Source organism: Acipenser ruthenus, chromosome 32 (assembly GCF_902713425.1).
Source record: "Acipenser ruthenus chromosome 32, fAciRut3.2 maternal haplotype, whole genome shotgun sequence".
Classification (NCBI taxonomy): Eukaryota; Metazoa; Chordata; class Actinopteri; order Acipenseriformes; family Acipenseridae; genus Acipenser; species Acipenser ruthenus.
This window is the reverse complement of record NC_081220.1, coordinates 10,652,368-10,669,566: the sequence shown is the minus strand read 5'-3', so window position 1 is coordinate 10,669,566 and position 17,199 is coordinate 10,652,368. Positions and strand designations below refer to the sequence as shown.

The following is a 17,199-nucleotide window of genomic DNA, read 5'->3' as shown; positions in this document are numbered from 1 at the left end:
TCTTGTTTAATACACTTTGAAATGTGGAGTAATGTTTTGTAAATAAAATCACCATCAAGTAAGAAATGAAGTTTTAGTATGTATAGACTTGTACTGTAGTGTGTGTGTGTGTGTGTGTGTTTATTTGCTACTTGTAATACTATATAAATATAATTAAAACACAAGACCATTTCTGATTTGTTAGTAAGCGCTGTTATTAAACTAAAACAAGCGCCCGTTAAAATAAAGCGTGACCGAAGAACCTGAAAGAAGCTTGAAAATGATCAGAATTCTGAAGGCGTCGCATCCAGTCAGGGGCGCAACCAGGATTTTCCTTGAGGGGGGGGAGGGGTCTCATGTTACCTGCCAAGTTTCAGAGGTCCAGAAAATACGCCACACACTCGCATATATCGCGCGCGTGGAGGGGGGTCCTCTATAAAACCGCAATACATCGGGGGCCACAATATAGCGAGACCCACAGAAGAAAAACAAATCACAAATACTACACAATCAAACTCGGTATATCATGGGCCTGAGATATTATAAACAAGGCAGCAATACATCCAGAAACACATAGAAATAGGAGGCTAATAATACAGTACATCATGTGTAAACTTAATATAAGCTTTTCAATTATGCAGTCTTGCTGGATGAGAACGCGCAATCACGGTTTACAGTAGGGTAAAAAGTAACAGATCGCATAAGAGTAACGTTACCTATTATCAGTGCTTAATTTGTGCCGGGGCGTGCCGGGCTTCCCGGAACCTCTGGGCGTGCATATTCGAGTCGCCTGAGCCCTCCCGTTGCGCCCCTGGTACCGGTGCGCGGTTCTCTTTTCACCTGTTTAACTGTGTTACAGGGAGCGGTGCAGGGCCACTCTTCCTCTATGGGTCGCTGGCGGCAGCTTCATTTCTTCTGATTACTCTGTTAATTACACTGGTAATATGCTATCGAAGACAGAATAAACCAGGTAACCTTTTCATCTGTATTATTAACAAGCTATTCGAAATAGAGCAAAACCATGAATAATTTATAAGTAAATTAATATTTGGTTTCTTTTTTTTACCAAACAGATGCGTATTTGGCAAATGAACCGTAAGTATGTATTTAAATATCAGCCCACACCGAATAATGTATTTATTTAGTATCTATTTAGTTATTGTAAACTTATACAATTATGAAATATAACCCATTTACCACGAAATAATGCGAAGTATTTGGTTTGTCTTTTTTTTTTTTTTTTAAAAAACGGACTGAATCCTAATCGATTGGTTGATGTATGTTTTACGCATGTATGTGTTTTAACTATTTATCACAGGTTCCATGAATATTGAAGGCAGAGTTCATATTGTTCACATTCACTTTTCTGATAGACCTTTCGGATAGTATTTATAATATGATACCATGTTGATTCTTGTTTTGAACCCACAGATCGATGTATTCCGAGATTCGCGTTACAGGGAGGGCGCCAGACAAACAAATAGCAGGTATTACAAACAAGCCACTGGCGATTCCTGGTTTACATAGCCTTCTAATTAGGTTTGTTCAAAATCAAAATTATGTTTAAAATGATACTTTTTGACAGGGCAACGTGAAAACACCGGTTCTGGAGGAATGCATGCCAGACCAAAGATAAGAGCAGCGGTAAAGTATTATTATTATTATTGCGCCATTTTATTATTAGGTCTAAATACATATATACAACACGCATGCATATATATATATATATATATATATATATATATATATATATATATATATATATATATATATATATATATATATATATATATACAGTACTGTGCAAAAGTTTTAGGCAGGTGTGAAAAAATGCTGTAAAGTAAGAATGCTTTCAAAAATAGACATGTTAATAGTTTATATTTGTCAATTAACAAAATGCAAAGTTTTTAATTAAATCAATATTTGGTGTGACCACCCTTTGCCTTCAAAACAACATCAATTCTTCTAGGTAGACTTGCACACAGTTTTTGAAGGAACTCGGCAGGTAGGTTGGCCCAAACATCTTGGAGAACTAACCACAGTTCTTCTGTGGATTTAGGCAGCCTCAGTTGCTTCTCTCTCTTCATGTAATCCCAGTCAGACTCGATGATGTTGAGATCAGGGCTCTGTGGGGGCCATATCATCACTTCTAGGACTCCTTGTTCTTCTTTACGCTGAAGATAGTTCTTAATGACTTTCGCTGTATGTTTGGGGTCGTTGTCATGCTGCAGAATAAATTTGGGGCCAATCAGATGCCTCCCTGATGGTATTGCATGATGGATAAGTATCTGCCTGTACTCAGTATTGAGGAGACCATTAATTCTGACCAAATCCCCAACTCCATTTGCAGAAATGCAGCCCCAAACTTGCAAGGAACCTCCACCATGCTTCACTGTTGCCTGCAGACACTCATTCGTGTACCGCTCTCCAGCCCTTCGGCGAACAAACTGCCTTCTGCTACAGCCAAATATTTCAAATTTTGACTCATCAGTCCAGAGCACCTACTGCCATTTTTCTGCACCCCAGTTCCTGTGTTTTCGTGCATAGTTGAGTCGCTTGGCCTTGTTTCCACGTCGGAGGTATGGCTTTTTGGCCGCAAGTCTTCCATGAAGGCCACTTCTGAACAGACTTCTCCGGACAGTAGATAGGTGTACCAGGGTCCCACTGTTTTCTGCCAATTCTGAGCTGATGGCACTGCTGGACATCTTCCGATTGCGAAGGGAAGTAAGCATGATGTGTCTTTCATCTACTGCAGTAAGTTTCTTTGGCCGACCACTGCGTCTACAGTCCTCAACGTTGCCAGTTTCTTTGTGCTTTTTCAAAAGAGCTTGGACAGCACATCTGGAAACCCCTGTCTGCCTTGAAATTTCTGCCTGGGAGAGACCTTGCTGATGGAGTATAACTACTTTGTGTCTTGTTGCTGTGCTCAGTCTTGCCATGGTGTATGACTTTTGACAGTAAACTGTCTTCAGCAACCTCACCTTGTTAGCTGAGTTTGGCTGTTCCTCACCCAGTTTTATTCCTCCGACACAGCTGTTTCTGTTTCAGGTAATGATTGTGTTTCAACCTACATATTGAATTGATGATCATTAGCACCTGTTTGGTATAATTGTTTCATCATACACCTGACTATATGCCTAAAAAATCCTTGACTTTGTGCAAGTGTACATAGAAGAATTGATGCTGTTTTAAAGGCAAAGGGTGGTCACACCAAATAAGGATTTGATTTAGATTTTTCTTCTGTTCACTCACTTTGCATTTAGTTTATTGATAAATATAATCTATTAACATGTCTATTTTTGAAAGCATTCTTACTTTACAGCATTTTTTCACACCTGCCTAAAACTTTTGCACAGTACTGTATATATATATATATATATATATATATATATATATATATATATATATATACATACACATACATACATATATATAATATATATATATATATATATATATATATATATATATACACACACATATATACATATATATATATATATATATATATACATGACTACAATTACATCTTAACTAAAATATTATTTTTTTCCTATCAAATAACAATGAATTAATATAAATTCATGATAATCTCACACGGCTTCTTTTGAACAGACCTATATATATATATATATATATATATATATATATATATATATATATATATATATATATATATATATATATATATATACTGTAGAGCAACACAACGATGTTTTCCCCTCTAGCAGGTCCGGGATGACGTGCAGTACGCCAGTCTGCAGTTCGAGGCGCGTGGGCGACGGAAATGAAGACCACACTTCTGTTTAACTGCACTGTCCCTCGTAGCACTGAATACTTTGATGTGCAAATAGCAGCACCGCTTTGCATTATAGATGAATGTATTCAATACATATGTTTAATAATATCAAAATAATTAAAAGTACCCAATGTAATCCCCCTTTAAAATAATTGAAATACCCAATACAATAAGCATCATATTCTCATAAATTTCCTTGTTAAAACATTTTACAAATATTTACAATTATTTATTTTATAAAAGCCATAAATTTGCTGTATAGCACAATTCTTAAAACTCTCAAAATGACGTTTTATGATTGTAGTTCATTAAACGCTTTTGAAAAGAATTTGTATTTATAGGATTTACATCCAGTGTATGGGTCTCTAATGTTGCAGGAATCCAAGCACCTGGGAGTACACTCTGAGGTACTGCAAGTGAAATGCATGGTGTGTTCCCAGTAAAGCTGGAGCAGCATCTAAAGCAGTTCTGCCTGAGAAAAGATTGAAAGAGTCTCTATATGACTTCTTTCAACGTGCTGTTTGCAATGCAGATACAAAGGCGAGGCGATTCTTTTTCTTGGGTTTCCATGTATTTCTCTCTCTCTCTCTCTCTCTCTCTCTCTCTCTCTCTCTCTCTCTCTCTCTCTCTCTCTCTCTCTCTCTCTCTCTCTCTCTCTCTCTCTCTCTCTCTCTCTCTCTCTCTCTCTCTCTCTCTCTCTCTCTCACATATGCTTTAATTTTTAATCAGCTGAAGAAGAGCTTTTGCCTAAAACGTCTTGAAAATATATATTTTTTAAATCTTTGAAACCTTCTGTGTACAATAAAAAAAAAAATATTATATATATATATATATATATATATATATATATATATATACACACACACAGACGCGCGACAAACCATTTGTTATGCAAATCAATAACATTATCCAATATTATGTCGGAATTGTTTTAGCGCCCTCTAGCGGCTACTACATCATTCGTCCATTCAAGCTCTTGATCCGGACCTACTCTATCTGTTGGGAGGGCACGTAGGTACTACCGGCCCATTCCTGTGGGATGATTTGTGCTTGATATTGTCCCATTCAATTGATTGATCTCAATCAGATCGGGTGCAATATAACTTTTACTGTCCCTGGTTCATATTCGAAATGTCTCATTTATTTATTCAGTGGATCAGGCTATATTATCTATTCAGTGGATCATAATATATTATCAAACTCAGTGATGCTCTTTGAAGCAAGCTTCATGTTTTTTTTTTCCAATTTCATTTTCAAATGTAATTAGCCCATGGGTTCGGGTTGTCTTTCAGTTATTAAGATGAGGGAAACTTTCCTAGGAATTAATTGTGCCACAATGCTACATACTTAACAGTTTTTTTTCTAATAAAAACCATACCAAAACTGTAAATAAAACCTGAAAAACGAGAATTATAATGTTTTAATAGACGGAGAGCGAGTTACAGAGGCTAAATATATAACTAAGAATATTATTAACATCAATACACTCCATGTATTTTCTTTTGGTTCCCACAGCCAAATACAAACTTAAGTATAGTGACCCACTCTGCAATTATATAAATATATAATACATGGATGAGGACTATTTGCATCCCGAACCATACGGGATAATACCGCAGCAGTGACATCAAAATGTCATATCCTTCTAGATGATTATACTTGACCTTTGACCCATGATTTCCATTACACGAGAGTAGATGTTAAAACTTCATGCTGATTTGAACTTGGCTCCCGCCAAGATAAGCACCAACTAAGACGTAGCTTTACAGTAAACTAATGTGATCCATATGTGTCTCCATCCATTTGCGCTTCCTTCCATATGATGATGTAGATATCCTTCTGTCTGGTGTTAATGGCTGAAGTGTAATGCTGGCTCCGGGGATCAGCTTATTTTGTCTCCCTGGCGCATCAGCACACACAACGGCTGTGATGCTGGCTCTGGGGATCAACCACAGTGCGGCCTCCCCAGCGCATCAGCATGACAACCGTCTGGATTGAGCTAAGTAGGGTACATCTCTGGGGTCTTCAAGTGGGCACCTTCCATCCTCAGTGTTTCGTCGACTAGCCCACGACACCTCAAGAGGGCTCGACGGTGATTCTGGCGTCCCAGCATCACCCCCCTCCTTCCCCCACTCAACTCAGCCCAGTTTACTTACCTGTACATCAGCGTTTCTTTCTTTCTATTGTGCTTGAGATCCCCAGCCAGAATCTTTCCGTCTCAACCACAGCCAGTTGCTGCTCCTCTCTGCTGCTTCAGATAAGTTCTTCGCTGTGCGACGCAACTCTTGGCCACTGAATCCGACGTCTCTGAGAAACTGGGTTGTAGAGTGTGCCACAAATCCTCGACAACCCACTTCCACTGGGTAAACCCGGACTCTCCATCCTCGATGTTCTGCTTCAGTGGCTAGTTGAGCATACCGCAGTTTCTTCCTCTCATACGCCTCATCTACAGCATCCTCCCATGGCACTGTTAACTCTACCAGGTGAACAAGGCGTGCTGATCCAGACCACAAGACAATATCTGGTCGAAGGTTAGTGGTGGCAATCTCAGGTGGAAAAATAAGCGATTGACCAACATCTGCCAGCATTTTCCAGTCTCTAGCAGCTTCCAGTTGTCCTGGGCGATTTTTGGTTTTAACACCTTTTCTTGGCGGTTGCTTTCCTGGGCGGAGGAATGTTGTCTTTTGTTTGTAATGTTTTCATGGAACAGGTGGCAACTTATTGGTCATGTTACGCTTGTCTTCCAATGCTAAGGCCAAACATCGCAGCACCTGGTCATGGCGCCAAGTAAACCGTCCTTGGCTAAGAGCCACCTTACATCCTGTCAAAATGTGCCTTAATGTTGCAGGTGATGAACACAAAGGACATGAGGGATCCTCTCCTACCCAGAGGTTTAGGTTCTGTGGTGATGGGAGAACATCATATGTTGACCTGATGAGGAAACTGATCCTGCTCTGTTCCATTGACCATAGGTCTTGCCAGCCAATCTTGCGTTGTTCCACACTCTCCCATCTCATCCATTCTCCCTGCTTGGCCTGGGAAATGGCCTTTATACACCTCATCCTCTCCTCCTGCTTTTGCACCTCGTTGACTATCAGCTTCCTCCTTTGAGCTGGGGCTGCCTTGTGCCATGTAGGAGGAGCTGAACTGAGACCAAGACCCCCTCTTCCATGCTGAACTTGCCCCATGATATCACCAATTCGAAGGGCAGCCTTTGCATCTTCCACAGCTTTCTTTGCCGTCCACTTTCTTCCAGTTTTCAACACAGGTGCTGCCTCCCTTACGCATTTGTCGCATGACTCTACTAATGTCATTTCCAGTCTGACCTTGGCGCACTTAAACTCCTCAGTTAGAGCAGAGACTGGTAGCTGCAGTATTCCTTTACCATAAAGTCCCACTCTGCTGAGGCAGCGTGGAACTCCCAACCATTTCCTGATGTATGAACTGATTAAAGCCTCCAGGTTCTCTACTGTTGTCAAAGAAACCACGTACACAGTCAGTGGCCACAGCAACCTCGGCAGTAGACCAAACTGAAAGCACCAGAGTTTTAGTTTGCTGGTAGAGCGCTGCTGTCTATGCTCTTCAACCCTTCCACTTCTTGTTGTCTAACTTCTCCCACACGAACTGTGTCCTTTAGATCCCTGTCATACCATCTCCCAGGACTCTTCACTGGCTTCTCAGACACTGTTGGTATTGCCTCACCATTAATGAAGAACGTTTTATCTACTACTTTGCCTTTAATTATAGAGATGCTGCTTGATTTAGTGGGCTTGAATTGCATTCATGCCCATTCAATGTTATTGGTTAATTTGCCCAATAATCGATTAGTGCAGGCTACTTTTGTAGTCATGGTTGTCATGTCATCCATGTATGCTCGAATTGGTGGTAGTCGCATTCCAGAAGCCAAGCGCTCTCCTCCTACTACCCATTTTGATGCCCTAATGATTACTTCCATTGCCATGGTAAAAGCCAGTGGAGAAATGGTGCATCCTGCCATTATTCCAACCTCTAGGCATTGCCATGTAGTGCTGAATTATGAAGTTGAAAAACTAAATTGCAAATCTCCAAAGTAGGCTTTCACTAAATTTGTTATTGTCATCGGTACACTGAAAAAATCAAATGCTGCCCAAAGAAGTTCAACTATGCTACCCAGCTCCTGGTCCAGGCCCTGGTACTCTCCCGCCTAGACTACTGCAACTCCCTCCTGGCTGGCCTCCCTGCGTCCGCCACCCGTCCGCTCCAGCTCATCCAGAACTCTGCTGCCCGCATGGTGTTCTCTCTGCCTCGCTTCACCCACGTTACTCCACTACTCCGCTCACTCCACTGGCTCCCGATCACCGCTCGCATCCAAGTTCAAGACTCTTGTACTAGCCTACAGATGCCTTGACCAGACTGCACCCAGCTACCTCCAGACCCTCATCTCTCCCTACACCCCCACTCGACCTCTCCGCTCCGCCTGCACTAGAAGACTGGCTCTACCTCCGCTACGCTCCCCTGCCTCCCGAGCCCGCTCCTTCTCCACCCTTGCTCCGCAGTGGTGGAACGACCTTCCTACAGATGTCAGGACTGCCCAGTCCCTGACCACATTCTGGCGCCTCCTTAAGACTCACCTCTTCAAACAGCACCTGTAGAACTCCTCTGTTGTATCCTGGGACACTATCACCCTTCTTTTAAATATGCTTTATTTTGCTCTTATCTGCCCCCTATTTTACTACATTTAATCCTGTACTTCAGAATATTGTAATCTGCCAAGTGTTTAACCTGTAGTATTTTGTACTTAATCATATCCTGATGTAACTATCACTATTTAATCATATCCTGATGTAACTTTCACTATTATCTGCTGTATTATTGAATTGTGGTTTGTCACACTTGAAAAAAAAAATATTGTATTTCTTGCTCTTATTATATGACTTGTATTGTAACACTTGAATGTATTTGTATTTGCTTGCGATTGTAAGTCGCCCTGGATAAGGGCGTCTGCTAAGAAATAAATAATAATAATAATAATAATCCAATGCGACTTACAGAGACTAGGCTGTGTGAACTATGCATCAGCTGCAGAGTCACTTACAATTATGCCTCACCCGAAAGACGGAGCACAAGGAGGTTAAGTGACTTGCTCAGGGTCACACAATGAGTCAGTGGCTGAGGTGGGATTTTAAGCCCTTTTCTGTAACCACTGGACAACGCAGCCTCCTATGGTGATAAAACAGATACAATTACTGCTTAATAAGAGTTTCTAATCCATGTTTTCTGGATACACAGTTACATTTTTAAACAGTATTTCCCTTTCAAGTCGAAGACGACCACCAACATTAAGTATGGGATATTCCCTGCCCTTGAGGTAGGTAATACTGAGCTCTCTATATCAGAGCTGCCGAAGGCCCCTTCCTGTGATGACACACTCTGTCCCGCCTACCAAGGGTATAAAACTGTCACTCACCGGAAGATCTCCCTCTTTTTCCTTCTCAAGACGGTAAGGTAGGACCTCTGTGTCTAGAACTGAGCGTGTTGATAGGAAGAGTCCTCGAGTCCATTCGGGTCTGTTGTAGTTCCTAGCATTTGTGCTGAAAGCTGGCTTGCCGCTTTCCTGGAATCAACGACTCTTGAAAAAGTCCGAGTTTTTTGTCTTTCTGTCTTTCATCGGCCCCCCCTGGGCTGGCCGCTCTCTCTTTGCTGTCTGTTGTATGTGAGCGGCTGTCTGTGCAGCCAACCTTGAGTTAGTTGTCTTTTCCTATAGAGAGCTACACAAGTATCCTCCTCGGGGCTAGGCCTGCCTTATCCCCGCTGTCAAGTGACCCAGCCACACTCCCTTCCTCGGGGCTAGGTACTACCGTATCCCCGTACGAGCTGAGTCGCCGGCCGAACCTGACCGCTGCAGTGAGTCGGTTCATGTGCGTTCGGTGTACTCTCTCTCTCTCTCTTTTCTTCCTTCTTATAAACTGTAATTTTTGCTTGACAAAAACTTCACCACCGCGGCTTCGGCCTCTGTCCCCCCCTGGTACACGCTTTGCACTGACCAGGTGTGTGTGTTGACCACGCGGTCTGGGTACGCACTTTGCGTAGCGTCTTCTCTGGTGCTGCGGTACCGCGGCGCACGCATAGCCTGATTTCTCTTGGCACAGGCTGCGTATTATCCAACGCCAGCGTAGGAGCGTAACGCACACGGTACTTTGTTCCCAGTACGCAGAACGATATTCACAGCACACATAACGTGCAGGTGCTCGTTGCTCCTTCCAAAAAGTTACGCACAGAGCGCAGGGTACGCAGTTTACGCTCCCGCTGCGCGAGGCGTCTAGAACGTTCGAGGCAAGCAGTGTTGTGCTCGTTCTAAAGTGTAGTTACGCACAGTGCGCACGGTACGCAGTTCACGCAGTGTATGGTACCCATTGCGCAAGGCGTTTGGAACGCTTGAGGCAAGCAGTGCGGTGCACGTTGCGTTAGTTGCGTAAGTACTGCTCTACTACCGCATTGCTCGTGGTGCTGCACGGTAATACCAGTGCGCACTGAGCTCAGCTCAAGCGCTGTACACAGTGTACATATTACACGGTGCAGGTGTAGTTGGTTGTACACTAGTGCCCATATGCTGCATAGTACACGGTGCACTTGTGCCCACGGTACCTGGCGCAGGGTAAGCGGTGTTAATAGCCTTAGCTGTAGCCCTAGCGAAATTTACACTGTGTTAGTACCTGTGGGTCAAACGCAGTGAAAGCAGTGCTTAGTGCTATGCACAAGCACTACGCTGTGTTTACTCTTTTTTCTGCTTAACAGCCTACATCGCTTTGCGATTGCAGTCTGCTAAAAGCCTTACAGCGATCACTGTTTTCTGCTTTCCTCTGCTATTAAGTCGCCCAAAATAAGGGCGTCTGCAAAGGAATAAAATAATAATCATGTTGCAGTTTAAAAGAAAAAAGAGACACGTGTTCCTCCACCGGCTCTGCCGTGCCCCGCTGTGGAATTGACTCTGCTGGACTGCCTCAGCCCACCCTCTTGGTGCGCTTAAAATTTACCCGTTACCCGTATTGCCTTGGGTAACTATTATTTTTTACCCGCGCAGCTTGCGTGGAGGGTGTGTATTTTCGTTTCTTAACTGCCTTGCAGTTTAGAAATTAAAATAAAATAAAATTAAATAAAAATACAGCGTTATTTCCACCGGGACCCAGCACTGCTGGCCCCACTGTTGAGCGGCTTCTGCTGGCTTGTCTCAGCCCGCCTACTCGGTGCGCTGTTTAAACGCTGTCACACACGCTGCCGTGGTGACTGCTATTTTACCCTCACAACCTTGCTGTTGTGTGTGTGTGATGTGTTTTTTTTCTTTACTGCCTTGCAGTTTAGAAAAATAAATAAATAAATAAATAAATAAATAAATAAATAAATAAATAAAATGTAGTATGATATCAAACGGCAGCTCTGCTGTGTCCCACGGTTGAGTTGAATCCACCGGCTTGTTTCAGCCCGCCTACTCGGCGCGCTTGGTCACCCGCCTGGCATGGTGAATGTGTTTCTCCCATAGCTGAATGGCTGGGTATAAGCCTGTATGTACCTGTTACTGCCTTTGCAGTTAAGAAATGACAGGTTGCAGCTCCTTGGGCCTGTGCTCCACCCTGGCATACGCTATGCGCTGCCACGTTATTATTATCCGCGTTGTGTGACTGCACGAGGTCCAGAACCAGGTTATCGCCGCTCTGCACCATGGTGCAGCACCGTGCGCTCCCCTGTACTGCTCTCCTGGTTGCCTACTGCAGCCACTCAAGTCTGGGTATCCACCCTGGTGTATGCTTTGTGCTACCCCAGGTTGTGTTGATTTCACGCAGTTAAGGCTGGGCGCCCCCATTCGGCGCCCTCGGTGTTTAGATGCTCCATACCTCAGTGCTTGGTGCCCCGATGCTTCGGTGCACCAGTACTGTATTCTACCTCACTCAGTGTCCTCGGTGCGTCTGCACCCTTGGTGCCTGAGTGCTTCAGTACACGGCTGAGCTGTACGCGACGCTGGGCCTGGCCAGGCAGCAGGCTCAAGCCCTTGCTGTGGCCCTAGCTCAGCCAATAGCGCCGGCACTGGAGCTGACCCCGCCTGAACCGGTGGTTGCCCCAGATGTTACGCGCTGACATCTTCCGTACTCGGCAGGCTGTCTGGCCGGGCGAAAGGTTTATCACACTGGACTGAAAGAACGCGGATTCCACGTTGCTATTCATCTAGTGCACAGGAAGTATCTCCGCTTCACCTTACAGGGGAGCGTCCTGAGTTTTCTGTGCTGTGGTTAACCTCTCCTTAGCCCCCGCACGTTTCAAAGTGCATGGATGCCATCCTAGCTCCCTTGCGACTGCAAGTGATCAGGGTGATGAAGCAGCTGAATGACTGGTTGATCTGTCCAGTCGCAGGAAGGAGCAGTGGCCCACACAGTGCAAGTCTGCCTGTCGGACGACAGAGTGGCTGCCATTTGCAACTGTCTCGCCTTGTTCAGCAAGGGTTCACAGTATAATTGGTGTTGTGTTAAAAACTATTGGGTCCGATGGCCTCGGCTTCATCACCCACCCATCTAGGGTTACTCCACAAGCGCCCGATCCAAGTGTGGCTCAGTGCCTTAGGCTGCACCCCAAGTGCTACAGACACCGTCAGCTGACCGTGTCTCGCCTAGGCTGGGAAGCCATACGCTGGTAGAAGCAAGCCTCTCTTCTGAGCGAAGGCGCAAGCATAGGAGTGATACTGTCAATTGGTGACGACAGACACACCCAACTCTGTTGGGGGACCGGTCTGGGCAGGTGGAGGAGTTCGTGGACCCTGGTCGGATCGCTGGATATAATGCGTGGTAACTGAGAGCAGCCCACGAGTGGTCCAAAGCGTTTTTTGTATGCTTTCCCGCCTATACCGCTGCTCCCTTTTCTAGGAAAAGTCAGGTTAGAGAAAGCATCAGTTCTCCAGGTGGCCAAGAGAATGTGATTTTCGACCCTGTGCCAGCTGTTGCATAGCCAGCCCTGGGAGATTCCACTTCGTTGGATCTCCTCAGTCAGGTGGAAGGCTCTCTTTGGCATCCGGAGCCACGCAGGTTCCAAATATGGGTCTGGCCCCTGTAAGGGACTGCTGGCTAGCCCTAGGGCTATCGGACCCAGTTGTGGGTACCATGCAGAGCGCTAGGGTGAACTCCACTAGGTTTTTTGTATACCTATAAGTGGAAGTATTTTCAAGCTTGGTGTCTGGCTAGAAACCATGACCCCATCACTTGCCCTAGACCAGTCATATTGCAGTTCCTGCAGGAACTGCTTGGTGCTGGACGGTCACCTTCCACCTTGCAGGTGTATTCAGTGGCTATCTCTGCTTGCCATGCACCCTTAGATTCTATGTCTCTGGGTGCGCATTTTTGGCTACCCATTTCCTTAAAGGCGCACGGTGATTACACCCTCCTAGGAGGACTGTTCTCCACAAATGGAGCCTTAATATTGTGCTAGAGGCTCTCACGAAGGCCCGTTTGAGCTCTTAAACTCCATTGAGCTGAAGTGTCTGTCTATGAAGACAGCCTTCCTTTTAGTTATCACCTCCGTAAAGCGGATCATTGAGCTGCAGGTGCTGTCTGTTCACAGCTCCTGCATGCGCGTGTGGGAGGATGGAAGTGGAGTGTCGCTGCGCACCAACCCCGCTTTCCTCCCCAAGGTGATTACAGCTTTCCACATTAACCAGTCTGTGGAACTGGAGTCTTTTCATCCACCTCCGTTGCTTCAACGGAGGATGAGAGATTTAATTTTCTCTGCCCAGTGCGGGCATTGAGATGTTGCGTGCTAGGACAAGAGCGCTACATCAATCTGAACAGCTCTTTGTCTGTCACGGAACACTGACCCTAGGACAGCCCCTCTAAGCAGCGTCTGTCACACTGGATTGCAGACACGGTGTCGACTGAATATGATGGTGCTGGGTTACCCCCACCTGGTAGAGTAGCTGCACATTCGACTAGGTTGGCTACATCGTGGGCCCTTTTAAGGGCGCTTCGATTTCTGAGATTTGTGCTGTGGCTAGCTGGGCTATGCCGCATAATTTCACCAGATTCTACCGCGTTAATGTGGTAGATCCTGCTGTGCCATCTGTGAGCACAAGGGTCCTTGAGGGTGTACGTTCACACCGCTAACCTCTAGGTTAGACAGCGCTTGTGCGTCCCTCATATGCTGCCGTTCCTTCTCCCTCGCGACGGCTCTGGTATACATTATCCCATACTTAATGTCGGTGGTCGTCTTCGACTTGAAAGGGAATGTTAGGTTACCTACCATAACCCTGGTTCCCTGAAAGAGAAGACGACCACCAACCATTAGGTCGCTCCGGTCGCCCTCACGGGTTTGGCGGAAAAAGAGAGAGATCTTCCGGTTAGTGACGGTTTTATACCCTCGGTAGGCGGGACCGAGTGCGTCATCACATGAAGGGGCCTTCGGCAGCTCTGATATAGAGAGCTCAGTATTACCTACCTCAAGGGCAGGGAATATCCCATACTTAATGTTGGTGGTCGTCTTCTCTTTCAGGGAACCAGGGTTACGGTAGGTAACCTAACGTTTTTATTTGTATGTCATGCGATTACATTTCGTTTCCCGCCAAAACTGTAAGAAAGAGGGAGGGGGTGGAGAGAAGCGGTGTGGAAGGAGATATGTTAGTGACAATGAAAGGGTGGGGAATATAGCGAGGTTCAGGAACTATGGGGTGTTTATATGTTTTACAGTGATGAATAGACTGTCCAATTTCCAGAAATTTATATTCTCAATCACGAACAACATCCAGCTCCCAACAGAGCAGCATTCAGCTGTAACATGGAACGGCGCTCTGTCTTAATGACTCTCCCTGCACTTCCTCTCCCGCACATTCAACAGAGGAAATACATTTGCGCTTCAATGACATCACTATTGCTATTTTAATAAACTGTAGTTACACAAAATGTCCACTAGATGATAGCAGTTACTTAAAGTTATCCAAGTACATAATCCCTACTAGATCTTAGATTGAAATACAATCAAATGATTCGAAGTAAGGCTCATTTTGTCTTTACTCTACCCACTTCAGTTACATTTTATTAATTGTTTTAAAAAAAAAACTGTTTATGTGAGCTTTATGGAGTGAGACAAAACATCTATGAATTATAGATTCTAGCATAGATGGGAAATATAACATGATACAATGATACATGCAGTGACATGAATGTATTATACACACACACACACATAGATACACCGTTTCATGTAAATTACTGTTGGCTAAACAAATACATATTTAGGGTTACATAGGGACACCTCCCTTGGCTCTCCAGCAACTCTCAACAATATATTCTGCCAGAGTAAATAGGAGCTGTGGTATGTGAAAAAAATGATAGCTTTGATTGTAACCCTCTGAAGGCTGAGAGGGGTGCAAATGTACCCCAAAAATGTACCATGTGCACTTTGAAGCAGGATTGTTATTTTTTTCCGATCTAACAACTGTGATTCTTGAAATGTATTTTTCTTTAAGACTATAAGTCGCCCTGGACAAGGGCGTCTGCTAATAAATAAATAATAATAATAATAATAACAAGGTCATCCTTGGTATCAAAATAAAGGTAAGCAATTCAAGTTTAACCACATGTACGGTATATTACAATACACGTTTGAATAACTGTACAGTAGCATAGCAACTGAATCTGACTGAATCAGTTACAATCATTCGATTCAATGGGACGTTATCAAGCAAAATCACCCCACAACCTTCCAATTGGTAGAGCAGGTCCGGATCAAGCGCTTTAATGGACGTCGGGCATAGTAGCCGCTAGAGGGCGTAAACAAGCGTTGCTGAAATCATAGTAACAGTTAGTTTAATAACGTAGTTAGGGTTAGGGTTAGATATTAGGTTTAGGGGTAGAGATTATGTTTAGGGGTAGAGATTAGGTTAGTGGTAGACAATAGGTTTAGGGTCAGGGGTAGAGGTTAGTGGTTAGGAGGGTAGTAGGTACCTACTGGCCCATTCCTATGGGAAGATTTTGCCTGATAACGTCCCATTGAATAGATTGATTCTAATCGGATCGGATGGATAACTAGTTTTAGGTGGCTTGGTTTGTAGGTTAATTCGTGCCCCTGACTGCCACTCCATCTACGGAGGTATCCGGAATCTTGATCAGGGTAGCATTTTACTCTGATTCATGAACTGACTCATAGTTGTGTAAATAGACATTAACATAATTCAATGTAATCATCATAGTTATATTATTTTAACCCATAACTTCAAACACACTTATGGGTGTGGTTTCACAGACCCGTTTCACACTATGGGCTTCCATACCAAGGTTAACAACAGCTAGTCTCAAATGTACGCTAATCGGGGTCTGTGAAACCTTGGGTATATCATAGATATTAAAACTAGAAAATACTGAATTAATATATTTACCACCGTGCATTTACGTTTACACACTTGCAAATTTACACACTTGGAAATTATCTCACTTTTTTATTAGGATTTTAGCAAAGCAACAGAAGAAATACTAAACCTAAAAATAATAATAAAAAAACGCTTACAGAACGGATTCTTGCTTTCATAGAACGCAGTCTGTCTGTCAGTCTGGCTAATCTACAGTATAGGTCCACTGCCTGTCTGTTCAGCACTCTATAGGACTTTAAACACATGTTTCAAACATGTAAAGCTGTTTCTCAGATTAACTGTGATCCACAAACACCAGTTTTCAGGACCTCAAAAGTCTTCTTGTGTTTATGGGAATGTAAAGACACTGAGGCTTTTGTATATTTGTGCATTTCCGAATTGTGTGATTTAGGTGTAATCCTCTCGTGCATGGCGATCTCGTATGTGGACCGATACAAATAAAGCTCCTTTAAGCCTATTCTGACTCAATGCTTAATTTACTGACGCGCTGGCTACTCTTAAACGTAGTCTCTCTCAGGTATGTATCTAGCTGTGGGCGTGGCCTGTGGCTCCACTCACTCATTACTTTCAATATAGCAAGTTTACGGTCGAGCCTCTGTATGGCCATGTGAAGATGTTAATATTGAAACCTATTATGTTGTTTTAAGGACTTTTAATTATCACTTGAAACTTAAGTAGAGCTATCAAATTTAAACCCCAATAATTCTATTCTCTACGTATAATAACCCAATAGCCTATATAATATTTGGAACCCCCTACATTCGTTCTGTAATTGGCCTTTGGCGCTATAAAAACTCCCCATATGGCCCGTTGGTTGAAATTCGATAATGGCTGCAAGAATGTCTTTATCTGAAGAAGAAAAATATCCCAGTTTTTCTATGGAGGAGATTGAGGTTCTGCCTCAATCTCCGATCGCGGTCCTTAAAGAGTTAAACGTGCCCAAGCCCCTTGGTGCCAATCAGACACCACCATACGATGCACTTCGAGATCGGGAAACGTACCCCTGCATTACAATACCTCACTAATGTTTACGATGCTTACCTGT

The 17,199-nt window shown here is 43.8% G+C and overlaps 1 long non-coding RNA gene across 1 annotated transcript; it reads left to right on the top strand.

Moving 5' to 3' along the window:
- The first annotated feature begins 836 nt into the window (after positions 1–836).
- On the top strand, positions 837–1,625 carry LOC131703140 (uncharacterized). The gene is made up of 4 exons (XR_009309681.1): positions 837–949; positions 1,053–1,074; positions 1,411–1,466; positions 1,565–1,625. It is a non-coding gene; the product is annotated as an uncharacterized LOC131703140 (long non-coding RNA).
- The last annotated feature ends 15,574 nt before the right edge of the window (positions 1,626–17,199 follow it).